A 17,629-nucleotide genomic window follows, 5' to 3' on the forward strand; every position below is an offset into this window, starting at 1 on the left:
TGAAGTGGATCTTATAATGCCTTACAAATAGAACTACACCAGATATGCTTAATTGAATTGAGGGTTAAAAGAGAAGGTCATGAGAAAGGAGACATGAGTGTTTACCATGTGCTGAACACACAGTTGAGACATGTTTATATTATCTCCTTTAATTCTCACAACGCTTTGCAAGAGCACTATTAATATCTGAGGCTCAGAGAGGTGAAATGACCCCAAGGCACAGGCTCCAAGGTAGGCTTTGAGCCTCTGATGTATGACTTGGACAACACCCTCAACCTTGCTTTGTGTTTTCCGTTGAGTCTAAGGAGGAGTTAGAGAAGGCCTTGAATGGAGTTCTGAAAGAGAAGGACGGGGACAGGGAATTCCTAGCTGCCTTCACACCACAGAAGGCTGAAACTAGTGTGACTCAATGTGGCACTGTGGGCAGAGCTGAGTGACTGAAGCAAACGGCTTATACTGGACAGAGGTAAAAACGAGATTGTATGGCAAGGCTAAGTTTGAGAGGCCTTTGGAAGAGAGATTATAAGGTGTAATGCTGATGTGATTTTAGGCAAAAGTTTACTGCACCTCCTTCCACTCCATGTTTTTTATGCTTTCAATACTTTGTGATTGAAGATAGTAAAACAGATGTGGACACATTAATGGAGTAAAATGCAGAAAAACCTATATATTTTTAGATAAAACATAAGCTTCAAAGAAATGTCTCCCCCATGTTAAGCCTTGCAGTGGGTTGGATGTTGGCCCCAAAAGATATGTTCACCTGGAAGCTGAGAATGCGACCTTATTTGGAAAAAAGGTCTTTGCAGATGTTGTAAGATAAGGATGTCGAGATGACATCATGCTGGATTAGAGTGAGCCCTAAATTCAATGATACTTGTCTTTACAAAAAGAGAGAAGGGAAAGGACACAGGGAACCAGGTTGTGTGAAGACAGAGAGGCAGAGGTGGGAGTGACGCTGCCACAAGCCAAGGAATGCCTGCAGCCACCAGAAGCTGGAAGAGGCAGGGAAGGATTGTTCTCTACAGACTTTGGAGAGAGGCTGGTGTCTTGATATCAGACCTCTGAACTCCAGAACTTTGAGAAAATAACCTCTGTTTTGTCACCTAGTTTGCGGTCATTTGTTAAGGCAGCCCCAGGAAACGAACACAGGCCTCTAAGGGCTAAATACCCCAGCCTCTCTGGGGGAAAATGCTCAGTCTTCAGTCATCAGATAACTTTTGAGGAGACTGTGGTGGGCAACGGGGAGCGAAGTTCTTGAGCACAACCAGGGACAAATGGAAACAATTTATAGGAAGGTTAGGATGACATTGATGTCCAGTGTGAGTCTGAGGGATTTAAGAAGGAAGTAATGGGAGACCAGTTGGAAGGCAGTAGTTGTGGGGAATTGAACAAGAGTTTTGGAGTCAGGTACATGCAGTTCTGACCCCAGTTCTTTGATCCACTGTTCAAGTGATTTCATCTGTAAAATGGGGATAATACTATTGTGTGTGGATTAGAGATGATATATGTCAAGAATTCAATCAACGTACATTATAACTATTGCTAGGAATGATGTATAAGTTAGGATGCCAGTGATGGAAATGGAAAGAAAGGTGCAGTGGAAAAGATGTTTAAGAATCACCAGGACTCAGAACCATGGGGGTAGTCTGCAACGGGTCTTGGTGTCATTCAGTGCTCTCCTGGCTTTTCTTGGGGAGAACTCGGAGAGAGGGAAGGAAAAGCCAAGATAACAATGAGGTTTCTCCCAGGAGCTGAGGTGCCTGGTAGACTCTTGGCCAGGCCTGAAACCATGGAGGAGGAGCTGGTCTGGGGAGCAGATGAGTTTCATTTTGAACATGGTGACCTAGAAGAGATGTTGGGCCATGTTTAGGGGGTGCAGATTAGCTGGGGAGCTCTGCAGATTAGCAGGGGAGCTCTCTAAGGCTACAGGTCTGGGGGTTAATCAATGAAGGTTTAGACAGGGAGTGTACAAAAAACAATCAACTCTCTCTTAAAAAAAAGGTGCGTATCAGAATAAAAACAAAGGGCCACCATCTGCCTTGGGGATATCACTTTTACAGGGTGGGAAGACAACAAACTCTCTAGAGGAGGCAGATGGGCAGGTCAGAAAGGTAAGAGAATCAGAACTGGCTGTGTTTGATGAATGAAAAGATGATGGTGTTTCAGGAAATAGCAGAAATGCCACATATTTCAGAAAACTCCACAGGATAAAGATTGATAAAGGGCCACTGGATTTAGATAGAGAATGACATCGGTGACTTCTAAAGAATCAGAGAAAGAAGAGGCATGCAAGAACCACGATTCAGTGAAAGTTTACAAAGCAAACAAGCTACAAACTGGGTCAATATTGCTATACTTATTTTGAGTAAATTAATCTAAAATTGGGCAGACTGATGACTAGAATTCTTCTTTCCTTATTGTAAAGCTAGATGTTAGTAACACAAAGCTTGCACAAAAGGATGAACTGAAGTAGCTTCTTTCACAAGGTCAAAACAAGGAAAAATGAGGCTGTTCTGATTCCCTGAGCTTGTACCTGATCCCTGCTCAATGTACTGTGCCTCCTTCCACTTACTGAGCTATTGAGGGCTACCTACTGCCAGGGTACTTCACATAGGAGGTAGGTAAATATTAACTCCCCATTTGACAGATTTTAGAAAGGCTGAGGACCACCTGTGCAAGGTTACACAGTTCAGGAAGTCAACAGTCAAACACTCACCTGTCTGACTTCAAAGCTACGCTGACTCTAGTTACCTATCCTTGGGTAATTCCCTTCTGGAAGGAAGCAGGAGATGAGTGAATCAAATAATACAGCCTTGTAACCTTGGGTAAATTATTATTGCCTTAATAGTAAGCAGAGACCAGGAGCCTAAGAAAGAATCTCATTAACATGGATGCAGGCTATCCTGCCAGGAAATCAGAATCATTTGAATATTAGGATTTCCTTCGGGAAACCATACAGGGAGGAGAAAAGACATCCGGATGCATGTGTCTGTGAAAGGGAAACTTGTGTCTCTCCCCTTGCTCTTGGGTTTTCATCTTCCAAGTTTGTTTATAGGCTAGCCACAACTCGAGGCTGGGTGAGCTGAACGGTCCCATCATTAGCGACACTCCTTCTAGGAGCACATTCGGGCAGCTCCTCTTCGGGTTCTGCCCCCACGGGTGTGCAACCAGGATTCCACTGGCTGGGGCTGGCCTGGATGCCTGGGAGGCAACAGAGGTCGAGTTTCTTCTTCTTTTAGGAAGTGCCTCGGACAGGGATGATGGACTAAAAACGTGTCTGGTTGGGAAAGTAAATAGATACAAAGCAAATAAATAAAAATGCCCACAAGCAATTACAGGGAGGAAGTGACATTTTTATTTAAGTCACTTTTCTGATGGACAACAGGCCTGCTTAGCTGAGTGCCGTGGGAATGCTTCCGGGAGGGGGGCGGCTGCCCAGCAACTAGAGCTTCGTGATAAGAACAACGAACAAACAAAAAAGAGGACGCAAAGCCCACCCGGCAGTCATCCCAGGCTGGAAGTTGCCGTCTGTGTTTTCACTCTCCTCCCCACCCACCCACCCTGCCCCCCACCGCCCGCACGCAATTTCGGGCGTGGGGACCCTTTCCTGCCCCCGGCGCCCGGCCCGTGCTGCGCCTCCAGAGCGGAGCGTCCCGCAGCCCCGCGCTATCCCGGCGCCCGTACCGGGACCCGGGCGCGGAGCCTGGCGACGAGGGGGGCGCCCCAGGTGGGTCTCGGGTCCCCGCCCCGCGCGCCCGGGCCTGGGCCGGCCCCTGGGCGGCGTCACGGCGCGGCCGGGGAGGAGCGCGGGAGGAGAAGGAAGAGCGCGGAGGAGGCGGGCGCTGCGCGCCGGGGGAGGGTCGCAGCCGCCGCCGCCGCCGCCGCCGCCGCGGGGATCGTCAGGCCGGAGCCGCGCGGCCGAGCGGGCGGCGGGCGGAGGGGAGGGCTTGGCGGCCGGGAGGCTCGCGGCGCCCGGGCCGGCAGGGTCCGCCCGGGCCGGCAGCGTCCGCCCGGCGGCGGGAGGAGGGAGCGGCGCAGACAAAGAGCGGCGCCTGGGCGGGCGCAGCGCGGCCACCGCCCCGGGACCCGCGCCGCTGCCCTCCGGCTCCGCGGGCGGCCCACGGCGAGGTAAGCGCGGCCAGGCGGGCGTGGGGCGGGGGCCACAAACTTGGGGCCGTTGGGCGGAGTTGGGAGCGCGGCGGGGCTCGCGGGCCGCGGTGCGCCCGGGAAGGGGCCAGGAGAGCGGGTCCCCTCCGCGCCTCTCCGGTGCTCTCGGCCCCGCCGCGGCCTGGGCGCCCACGACCGCGGACTGCCGGGCACCTCCCGGCTCTGCACCTTCCTGCCCGCCTTCCCATCCCCAACCCCCACCATCGGGGGCCGGCGCAGGGGCGGGGACGCCAGCCAAGGGCGCGGGCGAGGATCAGGGCAGGGGGCCCGGCTGCGGGGCCCGGGAACTGGAGACCCCCGGGTGCGCAGGCTGCGCAGGCTGCGCCTGGCCTGCAGGCGGGCGGCCGGCACGGAGCTCGGGGCTAGCGTGGGACCGTGCGGTGGCAGGGTCGCCAGGGCGCGTGTGCCGGGGAAGAATAGCCGCGGATCGCAGGGCCCCGGCGCAGGGACGGGGGAGGCCGCGATCGGCCGGGAGAACTTAACTGTGTTTATTACAACTATTTATGTTCGCGCACAAAGCTGCTGTCACATCGCATAAAGGAGGTCCTCGCTTCGGCGAAGGGAGCTTTTGTGCCGGGCTTCAGGCTCTGCGCCCTGCCCCAGATTTACAGGACTCTAACAGCCACCTGAATGAACCAAAGTTTCTCACAATCGCTCGGCCCTCTCGGTTTTTTTCAGGGCGATTTAATCACCGAGTGTTTTTGGAAAAATTTGATGTGTGAGTTTTAAGGCATGGACGGTAACTGCCTTATGAGCACTGTTAGCTTGGCATTGTGTGGAGGGGTTTAATTTGCAAAACGCTTTAATTTGTAGACAATAAGGATCTCTGTGAAGGTCTGCGCTGGATGCTAGGGGTCATTGGCTGGTGGACCCCAGGCACCTGACTTAAACTAGTATTGTAACAGCTTCAGGGACAAAGCCGAGCGTGCGTGGAGTCGGCCTTGGCCACTTCACACAATTCAGGTTGGCAGATTCCTCTTTATTTGGCTTTGTTTATTTTGCCAACAGGTTTAAGGCTGCTTCTGCCAAGTTTGCATCTGCATAATGGGATGAGCAGTCCCCAGTGTGGGCAGGAGGGGGCCTAAAATATCGCACGGGCCAGCTCCATCCCTCGACCCAGAAAGAAACAACCCTGAGAGGCCGATGGGCGTGGCTTGCTGGGACCTACAGGTAGGGGAGTCCCTTCCTGGCCCAGGCGCAGTCCCCGCTTCTCGGAAGGGATTTTGTGTAGGAATGAAAGTGATTCAGGGTGTTTTTCATGCCTCTGTTTTAGATGTAGTTATCAAGTCTCAAAAGTGACTGAAAATGAAATTAACCTGGGCTGCTTTAACTTACCAAAACGGAACTGTGCTTGTGAACACTCCCTCAATTCACTTTCCAAGCTTCATAGATAAGCAGGTGAATTAGTAACAGGATTCAAGCCTATGCGAGTTTTACGTAAAGAGAATGGCAGTCATCGGACACGTGGAGAAGAAATTGACTTCACCTGGAGATTGGGCTAGACATGGAGGTTTTTTGACGTTTGGAACGGGGGTTTCCTGAGAAGCAAGTGTTAACCTGCTTGTGAAGAAGTGAACACAAAGGAAAATCCTACCTCAGTATATTCTGCCCTGGAGGTTGGTTAGATGTAGTTTTGATTGGAGAAGGTGGCGGAATCTTAGTGGTCTTCTGGCGGCTACTTGAGGCTGAAATGGAGAACTTTAGGCATAGGAAGCTGTGGAGGTGCCTGGCCCACTTCCTGTCCCGGGGGCCTCGCCTGGATTCTGAGCTTCTTTCCTGCTTCATAAACATTCAGGGGGATTGGTCATGAAACACTGGATGAAATTGGGTCACAAATTGCCATCAGGAAGAGTTGGCTGCTGCATAACCCCCTCTGTCCACTTGTGGAGAAACTGACCCTGTTAACCGTGGGGCTTGCTGAAGGTGCCTTGCGGGTGGCTGTGCTCAGTTTTCATGCTTTGTGTTTTGCTTAGGACACGCTGCATACTTAAATCTTCTTCATCCTTGCTCTGTTTGACCCTGCCATATTCCCAGGCTTTGTCATTTACATTTTGGGTTATTTAGCTTTTCCAACAAACAGCAGATCTTATGTACACAGTACTATATTTGAGAAATGCACTATCATCCATATTAAATACACCGGAAATCTTCCTTGCATGTGCACAGACTGGATAACCTTTTAAAATACCCTAAGACTCCCGGAATGGCGCAGAATGCACTGGAGTCCTTTACTTGATCAGTTGCACTAGCTTAATTTGCCCTGGATAGACCAGGCTGCGTGGCTCTATGGGACACCCATTTTTCTAACTGCTCAAACTGGCTTGCCGTGTGCACTGGGGGAGACAGGGCTTGCGGAAATCATTCTCTGACATTAAAAATGAGGCTTAAAGACTGAAGAGCTCAGAATTGCTTGCTGGAACTACAGGGGAGGATGATGAGTGATGTTTGGAAAAACAAGTAAGCTAACTTTTTTCACAAATGAACTGGAAACTCCCTACAACTCACTTCAGAGGCTTAGGAAATTAGTTTTCCCATCCAGAGTGTTTGCGAGTGGCACTTCCAAATGGTTTCTGTTTCGTAAAATGAGTGATGGAAATACTTCACGGCACGTTTTCAAAGGGCCTAAGCTAAAATGTGATTTCATGTGTCTTGTTCCATGCCTGAGTTAAGGCAACTCAGAAGAAGGTCATGATGGCCTTTTAACGGGCTATCAAAAGTATGCAGCTAAAGCAAAAACAGTTTTGCATTTCTTTAGGCCATTTAGTAGCGCAATTAAAAAATTAGACTCTTCTTTTCCTGCATTTTCCTTTGAACATTTCCCAAAGTATGTTTATTTCTAAAGGTAAATGAACATTAGCAAGTATTACCTCTGCCCAGTGACACACATCCACATGTGTACTGGCACATACATTCCTACCTCAAGAATCTTAGTCCTTGAAACTGTGGAAATGAAAGTTATTTTGATTGAGGTAGCAGTGTCACAGTGATGTCACATGGTGTCACTGTCCCCGACCAGCCTCTGTGTTCCCTCTCAGCTCCTTGGCTCAGTCTCCTCCGTGTCCTGAGTTCTTACTCATCCCAAGGGTCATCTCTTACTTCTTTTCTTTCCCACATCTTATCAACTCCACACTAGAGGAGATGGCCTCATCTTTAAACTTCCACAGCACTTTCTTTGTGTCCCTGATTTGTCATCTGTGACATTCTTTCCTACAGTTTTTTTTTTTTTTTTTTTTTTTTTAAGGCAGGGTTTCACCCTGTCACCCAGGCTGGAGTACAGTAGCACGATCACAGCTCACTGCATCCTTGAGCTTCTGGGTTCAGGCAATCTTCCCACCTCAGGCAATCTTCCCACCTCAGCCTCCGAGTAGCTGGGACTATGGGTGTACACCACCATGCCCAGTGAATTTTTTTATTTTTATTTTTATTTTGTAGAGACAGGGTCTTGCTGCTTTGCCAAGGCTGGTCTCAAACTCCTGGGCTCAAGTGAGCCTCCTGCCTTGACCTCCAAAAGTACTGGGATTACAGGCCAGAGCCACCATACTCTGTCTTGTGGTTTTTTTGCCTTCATCTTTTCTTTACTAGATTCTGAACCGCTTGGGGGCAGACTGGTCTTGCCACTTATACACAATGGGTGTGCAACAAATACTTATTGAATATGTGAATAATGAGTGCCCAGCCTGTTAATATTGGGGCTCTAGCCTCCCACTGAGATTCAAGTGGTAAGAGACCTCCAGCATTCTTGTAAATCTCAGAACTTCTGTCTACTGTGGAAGGCTTTGACCTCAGGATGTCCAGACAATGGGAGAATTTGGTCTGTTGGCCTCTCTATTTGGCAAATTTTCTGTCATGTGAGTCATTTGTAGTCCTGAAGCTACATTTAAAAACAACAACAGCAACAACAACAACAAAAAAACAAAGCCAAACCCATACTCAACTGTATTACCTGGTGGGCTGGCTGAATGGTTTACTTTTGTAGGTTAGTCTGTTCATATCAACCTGAATTCAAAACGCTGGGCAGACCGTTTGTGATCCTGGCCTGGTAAGTTAGTTATTTGTGTCACCCCTTCTTTCTACTGTTGTATTTGTAATGTTTTTAAGAGAAGAAGCTTCAAGTGCACTCAGAATTTTAAGTATTGCAGTTCCTTCTTTTGAGACAATTTTGGAAGCTGAGGTGCTTATGTTGCCAAATTGTTAGTGAAGACCGAAAATGCCATGATGAAAGAATGACATGTACTAATGCATGCACACTCATTCATTGTTTGCAAAATCCTCTTCACATACACCATCATATTTAATAGTCGAATAACATGGCGCACTTGGTTCTGGCCCTCATTTCTAGGTAGGAGACTGGGGATGACAGAGCTTGAATTTAGGTTAAGTCCTTCTGCAGGCCATACATGAGGAACACCAACGTGTTGCTGGGTAGAGTTGTTTTTTTGTGAGGCAGTTTACAGAACACAGTGTCCTTGGGTATCTGCCTTTGCCGTGTCGCAGCTGTGTGTAGATATTGGTGGAGCAGATTCTGGGTGTGAGTTGACTGAGGTTGAGCGGTGTGAGGGGAGGCCGGCAGGAGCAATGTCAGTCTCTCTTGTCCCCACATCCTGGTTATGGGCCAGGGTTACCCTGGAAAGCCTCCTCAAGTTGAGAAAGCTTATTCCTGTTTAGTGCGTGTATTAGTCAGCTCCAGCTGCCTTAAGAGAATAACACACAGAGGCCAGGCGCAGTGGCTCACGGCTGTAATCCCAGCTACTCGGGAGGCTGAGTCACGCGAATTGCTTGAACCCAGGAGGCGGAGGTTGCAGTGAGCCGAGATCACACCACTGCACTCCAGCCTGGGTGAAAGCGTAAGACCCTGTCTCAAAAGCAAACAAACACACACACACACACACACACACACACACAAAACAACAACAACAGAATGGGTGGCTAAAGCTGCAGACATTTATTTTCTCACAGTTCTGGAGGCTGGAAGTCCATGACCCCGGGGCCAGCAGGGCTGGTTTCTGGTGAGGGTGTCTTCCTGGTTCGTCTTCTTTTGTCCTCACTCACGTAGCCTTCCTTCTGTGAATGCACTGAGAGAGAGGTCTGGTGTTTCTTCCTCTCATAAGGACATCTGTCCTGTTGGATTAGGGCCCCACCCTTATGGTGACCTTTTTTAACCTTATTTATGACCTTTTTTAACCTTAATTGCCTCCTGAAGTGTCCTGTCTCCAAATATAGTCACTTAGGGGTTAGGGCTTTACCATATGAATTTAGGGGGGACAATTCAGCCACTCCCAGTGTGTCTGTCTAGGTTCTACAAGAGGGCTGATGCTTTTAGGAAGACCTGGTGCTCCCATCATCCAGATCTGGGATCTGTGTTTATTTGGGGACACCTACCAGGGATGGTTAGAGTAGTCACAAGTAAGGAGGGAACGTCAGCTCTTTATATATTGGTTGTAGCACTCCATAACAGGGAACAAGCCTTGGTGCTGGCCTTCCAAAGGCTGGAAAGGTTTTAAGTAGAGTGATTGAAGAGAGAGAAAAATCCTGACTTGATTTCATTTATGGAAACTTCTCTTCAACTTAGGTAGGTAGATGCTTATTTGGGGGTTGGTTTGTCTTTGATTGAGACCATGATAAAATATCAGTGATATGCAAAGGAAAGTCTTTTCTGAACCCTGGATGAAGAGAGCAAAGCAAGAGGTGGGGCCAATGGCAGCCGGGGTGGAGAGGCCGTCTCCTCTGAGCCTGCCATCTCTGTGATCGTGCAGTCTTTGCCACGTGAGCAAACATCCCTTAGCAGAATGTGCATGATGGTGGTGAGGTGCACCCTGAGCGTGGCTGGAATGTTTCTGACCTAGGCCATTTTGCCTTGTTCAGACATAAGGCAGGGGCAATGCCTGCATGACTGACCTCCCTCTAGCTCCAGATCTGTATGTTCATTGATGCTTTGTTTGCTCATTCATTCACATCCATATGAATTATCCAAGTTCTTAGTGGTCATTTCCACCATCCCAAACCATTTGCAGCTTCTCCTGCAACCTGCCCGCCTTCTCAGTTATATTCCCCATCACCGACTCACTCGGTTATCCTTGAATTCTCCCTCAGCTCCCAACTAGTTATCAACCCCTATTGATTCTACCTCCAAAAGATCTAACATCTCAGCCCTGCTGTCCTTTTTCTGTTTCCCCTGGACATCAAAACCGCTTTTTAACCATTCCTGCCAATCCATCCCAGGGTGACTGCACCCTGACAGTCAGGTCTGGCCATGACCTGCACACGGTGGCTCTCCATCGTACTTGGGTCAGTGACTCAAGTCCCCAGCATGGCAGTCATGGGCTTGCACGACTGGGCTGCCTCTCTGTTTCTCCCAGCATCTAAATATCCCCTTCCCCATATACACACATGCTGAGCTACAAGTCATCTGTGGCCACCCACTGATGGTTTGCTAATTGTGATAACAAAACTAAGTTTATAATCAGTTTGTTTTTAAAGACTCTCTCCATTGGGACTGGTTCAGGGTTCTCCCGTGCAGTAATGGCAGGGCTACCCCACTATAGCTTTGCATGGAACTGAGCGTGGGCCCGGCTCTCTGTCATGGGAGGAGGAGAGACTAACTGCAGAAAATGGTGCGTATGTGTGTTTTAATGTGGACTGTCTCCCTGCAAATGCCATTTGAACTGATGGATTGTCAAGAGCAGTGCTGACCCCTTGAAATACAATGTGAACCCCAAATGCAAGTCCCAGATGTAATCATAATGTTCTGGTAGCCACATTAAAAATGTAAAACCAAACAAGTATTATTAATTTTCATCCTATATTTTGCCCAATATATATAAACTCTATGTGTAATCAACATAAAATGTAATTAATAAGATAACTCATATTCGTTTATTTGCGTGAGGGCTTTGAAATTCAGCATATAGTATATACGTTTACTGCGCCTCTTGGCTGCCTCTCGCTGCATTTTGATTGGCCTTGGCCACACGCGACTAGTGGCAGCCTTGTTGCGGAGTGTGAGTCTATACACTTTTCATGATTTAAGCCTCATTTGCTGTCTGTTTTCCAAAGTTGAGATAGCTAAAGAGACAAAGTGGAAACAATGTAGAATAATTATAATGGTCATTATTATTATGCTTTACTGGGAAAGGTGTAACCTTTTTAAATATGAGGAGTAATGTCATCCTTCAGGCACTCAGCGCATGATGTTTTAGAGCACTAAAATCAGATTCAGTTAAAACTAATATCTATCATCAAAATACCTTGTTCATTTTACAAATATTTTAAAATGTGGTTTGAATTCTAGAAGTTACCAGTGTAAAATAACATTTTTGTATATCAGTATTCAACACATTTCTTTTTAAAAAATGTGTTCAGCACCATAGGAAAGGTAAAAAACAACATCGTATACAGTGATGGGGTACAGGTGTTATTTTGTTACATAAATTGCCTAAGGGTGAAGTCAGGGCCTTTACTGTATCCATCACTCAAATAACATACATTGTACCCATTGAGTAATCTCTCATCATCCACCCCTTCCCACCCCATCACCCTTGAAGTCTCTGGTTCCGTCTGGATAATGGCCTCCAGTTCCATCTGTGTTGCTGCAAAAGATATGATTTCATTGTTTTTTTATGGCTGAATAGTAGTATATTTTCTTTATCCAGTCATCTGTAGTATTCATATTTCTGATACATGTTAAGTACAAGCTAAAATCATGTATTTTTAAAGTGAACATTAGCTTCTCTCCCACACGGTCACAGACACAACACACACATTGTAATCACTGTTCTAAGCACTTTCCATGTAATAACTCATTGAGTCCTCACCAACAGAACGTGTGGTACTTTCTGTTTGTATCTTCATCGCTAAGGAAAGGGAGGCACTGAGGCTGCCATGTCTTAGGTTCCACAGCTAGACTCTGACCAAGCTAGCCACCATCCCTTCATTAAGATGTATCTGAAAATAGATAAAACAGAACCATAAACTTTTATTATGGTGTAAGATTTGAGAAACATTGATGGAAAATCATTGATAGGGAGTGTAGCTTGCATACAGGTTCATTCTGGGAACCCCTTATCAGCCAAGTGGTTGGGGAAGGCCCTGGACTTTGGAAGGGCCTAATGAATAACTGGTACCTTGGAGGAGGGGAAGCCTTGGATGGTCATCACTGAGGACCATTGGCCTGGCTGCTCCTCTCCCCCAGCCCCCTTGCTATGTTCCGTAGGCTGGTGGTCCTCCACCTGCCCAAGTCTCCAGTTCTGCAGGAAACACCAGCATTCCCTGGGGAGAACCGCTGCTGGAGGGAACTGCAGTGGCACTGGATGAGGGGGAGTATTTTCTGTTGTAGTCACAGTGTATTAGCTCAAGTGGCCATGCAGGTGCCATTGTAAATGCCTGTGTGATGTGCCTCTTCATCAGTAGCTGTGTGGTGGGTCCCCACTCTTGTCTCGTCCACTCTGGGGGCTGAGAAAACAGGAGTGTGTGTCTTCTCACTCTTCCAAGTGGCCCCCGGACCTTTGTGCTGTTGGAATAGCTTGCACAAGGCCATTTTTGCTGCTTCTGTTTTTCCTTGATGAGTTGCTGTTGTTGAAGTGAAGGTAGGCAGGTAGGTTCTTGCTGAAAACCTTGTAGCAGGACATACCAAATCCTTTTCCTTTGTGCTTTTATGACATCTGGGAAGGTCTTGAAGAATTCCAAGGTGGCTTTGAAATCTGCTTCTGAGGTTGTGAGAGAGGCCAGGTCAAGTCCAAATGTAGATTCTTGGGAGACTGCTGCTACAGGTCCTGATGGGAACTCTGACACTGGCTGCTCTTCCAAGTGAGTTGTCTGTGCCAGCTTCTCGAACCTACCCTTTTGTGTTAGGAGGGCCACTGGGGCCATCAGAGTGTTGAGCAGCCCTCCCTGGAGCAGATGGGACTGAGATAGGACGGTGAGTCTGGCATCTCTGTTGGGAGAAACTCCTGCATGTTCCAAGTTTCAGAGGGGCTGCAATTTGGGCAGTTTCTTTCAACTCACAGGTTTAGATTTGCAGTCACACTGCCTCTCATGTGGCCACTTCTACACGTAGCAGGTTCCAGGATATGTGGTGGCAAAGAATTGTTTACTTCAACATGCTTAATTTCCCAGCAATGGTGGGGGCAGCCAGGAAGTGAGAAGTGAAAAGTAAGTTAGAAGGTGGTGAGATCACAGGGAGATGCCTAGAAAGACGCCCATGCCCATCTTAGAGGACAAAGTCCATCAATGTCTCCTTCGATTTTCCTTAACGGTTATGTCACCCATTTAATATCTTAAGAATTTTGGTTGCGTGTTTAAGGATGTCTGCAAGTCAACAAATATTTTAATTATGTCACTTATGAGCCTGGCTACAGGAGAGAAGAGCAGTTGCTGTCTGTTTCATGCTTTCCCTCTCATCAGCTGTCTTCATTTTAAGGACAATCACTTTAAAAGCTTGTATTCCTGTTTGTGTGTGTCTGTGGGAGGTTGGGGGGAGCTGCTGCATTGGTAAGAAAACAGCTCCCCCAACAACTTTTTTTTTTTTTTTTTTTTTTTTAACTGCTCTGCATGATGGAAGCCAGCTTGGAGACATTGACATAAAAAGCACAAGCTACTTGAATATTTTTAAGAGACCAAGAAATAACAAGGGATTCAGGGAGTTATTTTGAGACAGTTTTTGGGAAATTTAATATAGGTGAAGAGTGAATTTTCATCAAACGATTAAAAAAAAGTGAAACAACCTTGGTTGCAGAATCTAGCAAGATGGTTATAGAAACAGATTTTTTTCTTTCCAGCCATTTCCATTCTTTCTTTCCATTCTTCTGGTTCTCCCCTCATTTTTTTGTGTGTGACTCCCCTCACCCCGTCTCTCCCGCCCTGAACACCATTTATCTTAATAGTGTGTGTGTTTCCCATCTGTCTTTGTTACTGCACTCATATGACTTTTCTTTTATGTGCTTCTGTTATTATCTTCTTAGGAGCTTCCTAGCTTGGATTTAGAAGGTTCTCTTCCCTTAAATTAAGCCATCTGTGTTGCTTCAGTTCCCTTTTCATAGTTTCCTCACTAGGTCTATTTTACATGGTTCGGTAGACAAGACCCAGCGGTAACTATGAAGAAATGGTGGCATTATCATCTTTTTTAAAAAAGGAGGAGGGTGTCAGACATCGTGCTGTTGTGATTTTCATTTTGAAGCGTTGCTGGGTAGAACTAAAGTTCAGTTGATTGATCACCTATAGGTTAGGTGTCTAGTGTTGAATTTGTTGCTTCTTAACTTGATTGTGCCAAGCACCTCATCCCTCAGCCATCCCAGTGGGTGCAGCCGATTCCGTCTTCCATAAGAAGTAGGTTCTCCTTTCATGAATGCCTCCGGTTGGTGAGGGTTCCATGTGTAAGGAAGAAAATATGTTTTCAACACATTGCACATTCATGCATGTGGCTTCTCATTCATTTTAGATCTTATTAGTTATTAGACCTAGATTGGGAAGTAGAAACAATTTACTCGTGCAGGTACACAAATACCTTTTTAAATGTTAGTATTTTGAGAGACTTCATTGAGACCCCAACCCGTGTCTATAAATTCGTGGTTCTCAGCTGGGGCAGTTTTGCCCATGTGGACATTTGGCGACGTCTGGAGATATTTTTAATTGTCATGCCTGTGGGGTGCTACTGGCATTTAGTGGGATGCTAGACCAGGGATGCTACTAAATATCCTGCAATGTATAGGACAGCCTCCACAAGAAAGAATTAACTAGCTCAAAATGTCAGTATTTAAGCAACCTTGATATAAGTGAATGCTGCTCTGCTTTTTTTAAATGTTTAAGTCAGGGGCACATGCATTCCTTCACACAGTTGCCTTTGGAGATAATTTCTTTTCTTCCATTTTAATAAGCATAGTGAAAAAATACATATGTAGAGATCTAAACACAATTTACACATGTATGCAGTTAAATAGGTAAAGGAGAAACTGTCATGTAACTGACTTAGCCATGTTTTTTGTTTATCTGTAATAATATTAGTGTTAAAGTAATGGCATACATTACTTTTTTATTTTCTCATTCAACATATTTGGACCATAAACATACAAAATGCTGATTTTGCGGGAAACATTTTGATATCCGGCTGGGATGTGATAAGAGTACATTCCCCTCAGAATGCCCACTGATGTGGAAGTAACAAGGGAGCTTTTATCAATTACTTTTAATAAGTAATTGATTTTCAGAGTTTGGCCTAATCAAAGACATCTGTTTTCTTAGCTCAGAAGCCTTACGTTGGTGATTGTCTGCAGAAGAAAATTTGTCTTTGTTGTTACTAAGGTTCATAGGATTCTAGGTTCAGCCTGATAATTTTTGAGCTGGTCACATATGTTAGCTTTTGAATGTTTAATTTCCTTCTTTGTATAGTTCTAAAATAAACTCCTCAGGGGCGAGAGACTAAAAATATCACAAATTAGACCTTACGAAGCGAAAAGGAAAGGGGAAATTCTAATCTGGCTGTTAGTCGCTGACTCCCAGTGTCTGCAAAGCTGCCTATTACCTGGCCTAGCATATGGTGTTGCTGTCTGAATGTACTTTTTTTCTTTAAAACAGGCCCTTACTTGATCAAGTAGGATCAGCCTAGAGATGAAGAGAGCTGTCAGTTAGAAGTTCCCTTGGACTTCTCACTGTCTGCTTTATAGAAATTATTTCCTGTTCCATTGTTCTTCCTTTTGACTTTGTTGTTTCTTACCCCTCTCTTCCTGTGCTGTTTCTAGGATAAACATGAAATCATCACTTTGCAAAATTTTGAGCTTTCCTTGGTGGAGATAGTTAAAAGTGCAATCAATCTTTTCCTTTCTTCAATCATCCCATCTCATATGGACTGAGAAAGACCTGTGAGAAATTAATAGTAATTCTTTGCACAGACTGGAAAGTTCTGAAGTTGCAACTTTGGAACAATGTGTGTTTCTCTTATTACTTGCACACCTTGTATCATTTGATTCTAACTTTGTCAGGTAGAGGGAGGCCAGTGTTGTTAATTATCCCTTTTTTAGATGAGGAAAGTGTGGGTCCCTCACCAGGGCACACTGACTGGCCCACTGGGGTCCTGTGGTGAGTGGCCATGGGGAAATGTCAGGCCCAAGCAGTGTGGTATGTGGGATGGCCCAGCTCCAGAGCAGCAGGCCCTGGACGTCATTCTGGCTTTGTATTGATGTTATTGAAGTCCCCTTGTCCCTCAAAACATTTGCCTTCATGCAGTGACTGCTTGGCTTTCCATTACAATGGGAGCTGGATTCAAACAGTATGATTCTGAACTTTACTTTTTATTTTTTGGGACGGAGTTTCGCTCTTGTCACCCAGGCTGGAGTGCAATGGCACGATCTTGGTTCATCACAACCTACCCCTCCTGGGTTCAAGTGATTCTCCTGCCTCAGCCTCCCGAGTAGCTGGGATTACAGGCATACACCACCATGCCCGGCTAATTTTGTATTTTTAGTAGAGATGGGGTTTCTTCATGTTGGTCAGGCTGGTCTTGAACTCCTGACCTCAGGTGATCTGCCTGCCTCGGCCTCCCAGAGTGCTGTGATTACAAGCGTGAGCCACCGCGCCCGGCCCCATTCTGAACTTTATTAATGGCTCATGTAAATCTGAACTTCAACAATCTTGATTCTTATGAGAAATAGTCTTCTATTTCCTTTGCTACTAATGATGAGTCTTCTTTTCCTTTGCTACTAATTTGGCTAAAATTGCATAGCGAAGTTTTAAACTCTCCTGACCTCTGTTTTGTCTTCTGTGAAACTAGGGGTTGCCTGTAATGTACTTTCACAACCTTTTATAGCCCCAACTTTCCCTGTGTTAAAATTGAGATGGGACAGGTCCTTGATTATTAGGGATTTTTTTTTCTTCAAAGTGGCATGGGATGAACTGATCTATGTGTAAATTGATGTTGCTGTTGCTTTTCTCTGAGTGTAGTTAGGAGCGCTGGAAGTATATGGGTGCAGAGATGTAGAAAGGCTACGTTGTTCATCCTGCCACCGACAGGTCAGACTGTTCTCCTGGCTGTGTTTTCGCTCAGTTGTGTACCTGCAGTTCAAACCTACATAGGACCAGCTATGGGCCAGGCACTGTGCTGGGTGCCGTGGGAAAACCACAGCAACCCAGACAAACACCGGCCTTTGGGGAGCCTGTAAACCAGTGTGGAGATCTTACAAGCTCACAGTCCACTGTAATCTTAATTAACAAGTATGGAAAATAACTTTCACCATCTCTGGGTGGGGGAAGCACATATGGGAAGTCCCCTTCTAACCTCTAACCCCTAACCCAACCTCCAAGGCCAGGCAGAATTCATTTGAAGCATTCTGGAGGATAATATTTTCTTCAAGATCCTCAGAAGCTCTTCAGTGCACAGGCAACTCCCAGATACTGGAATTGTCACCTGAGCTGAGACATTCCATATGCCAGTTGTAAGCCCGGTCTCCACCACAGCTGGGGTGAAGCACCTCTATTC

At 46.4% G+C, this 17,629-nt stretch overlaps 1 protein-coding gene across 7 annotated transcripts in view; it reads left to right on the forward strand.

The window, feature by feature from the left end:
* The first annotated feature begins 3,444 nt into the window (after positions 1-3,444).
* The window catches only part of NCK2 (NCK adaptor protein 2), a 150,616-nt gene continuing 136,431 nt past the window's right edge, over positions 3,445-17,629 (forward strand). For 3 of the 7 annotated variants that reach the window (XM_031008141.3, XM_031008143.3, XM_031008142.3), the window contains exon 1: positions 3,990-4,128. The gene's annotated coding sequence lies outside the window, so the exon portion shown is untranslated. Of the gene's footprint in view, positions 3,728-3,989; positions 4,129-5,175; positions 5,338-17,629 lie in introns of those variants that run through there. The other 4 variants (XM_063695680.1, XM_055378955.2, XM_055378954.2 and 1 more) reach the window with 4 other exon arrangements.

The sequence above is a fragment of the Gorilla gorilla genome, chromosome 12 (genome assembly GCF_029281585.2).
Source record: "Gorilla gorilla gorilla isolate KB3781 chromosome 12, NHGRI_mGorGor1-v2.1_pri, whole genome shotgun sequence".
In the NCBI taxonomy this organism is placed as follows: domain Eukaryota; kingdom Metazoa; phylum Chordata; class Mammalia; order Primates; family Hominidae; genus Gorilla; species Gorilla gorilla.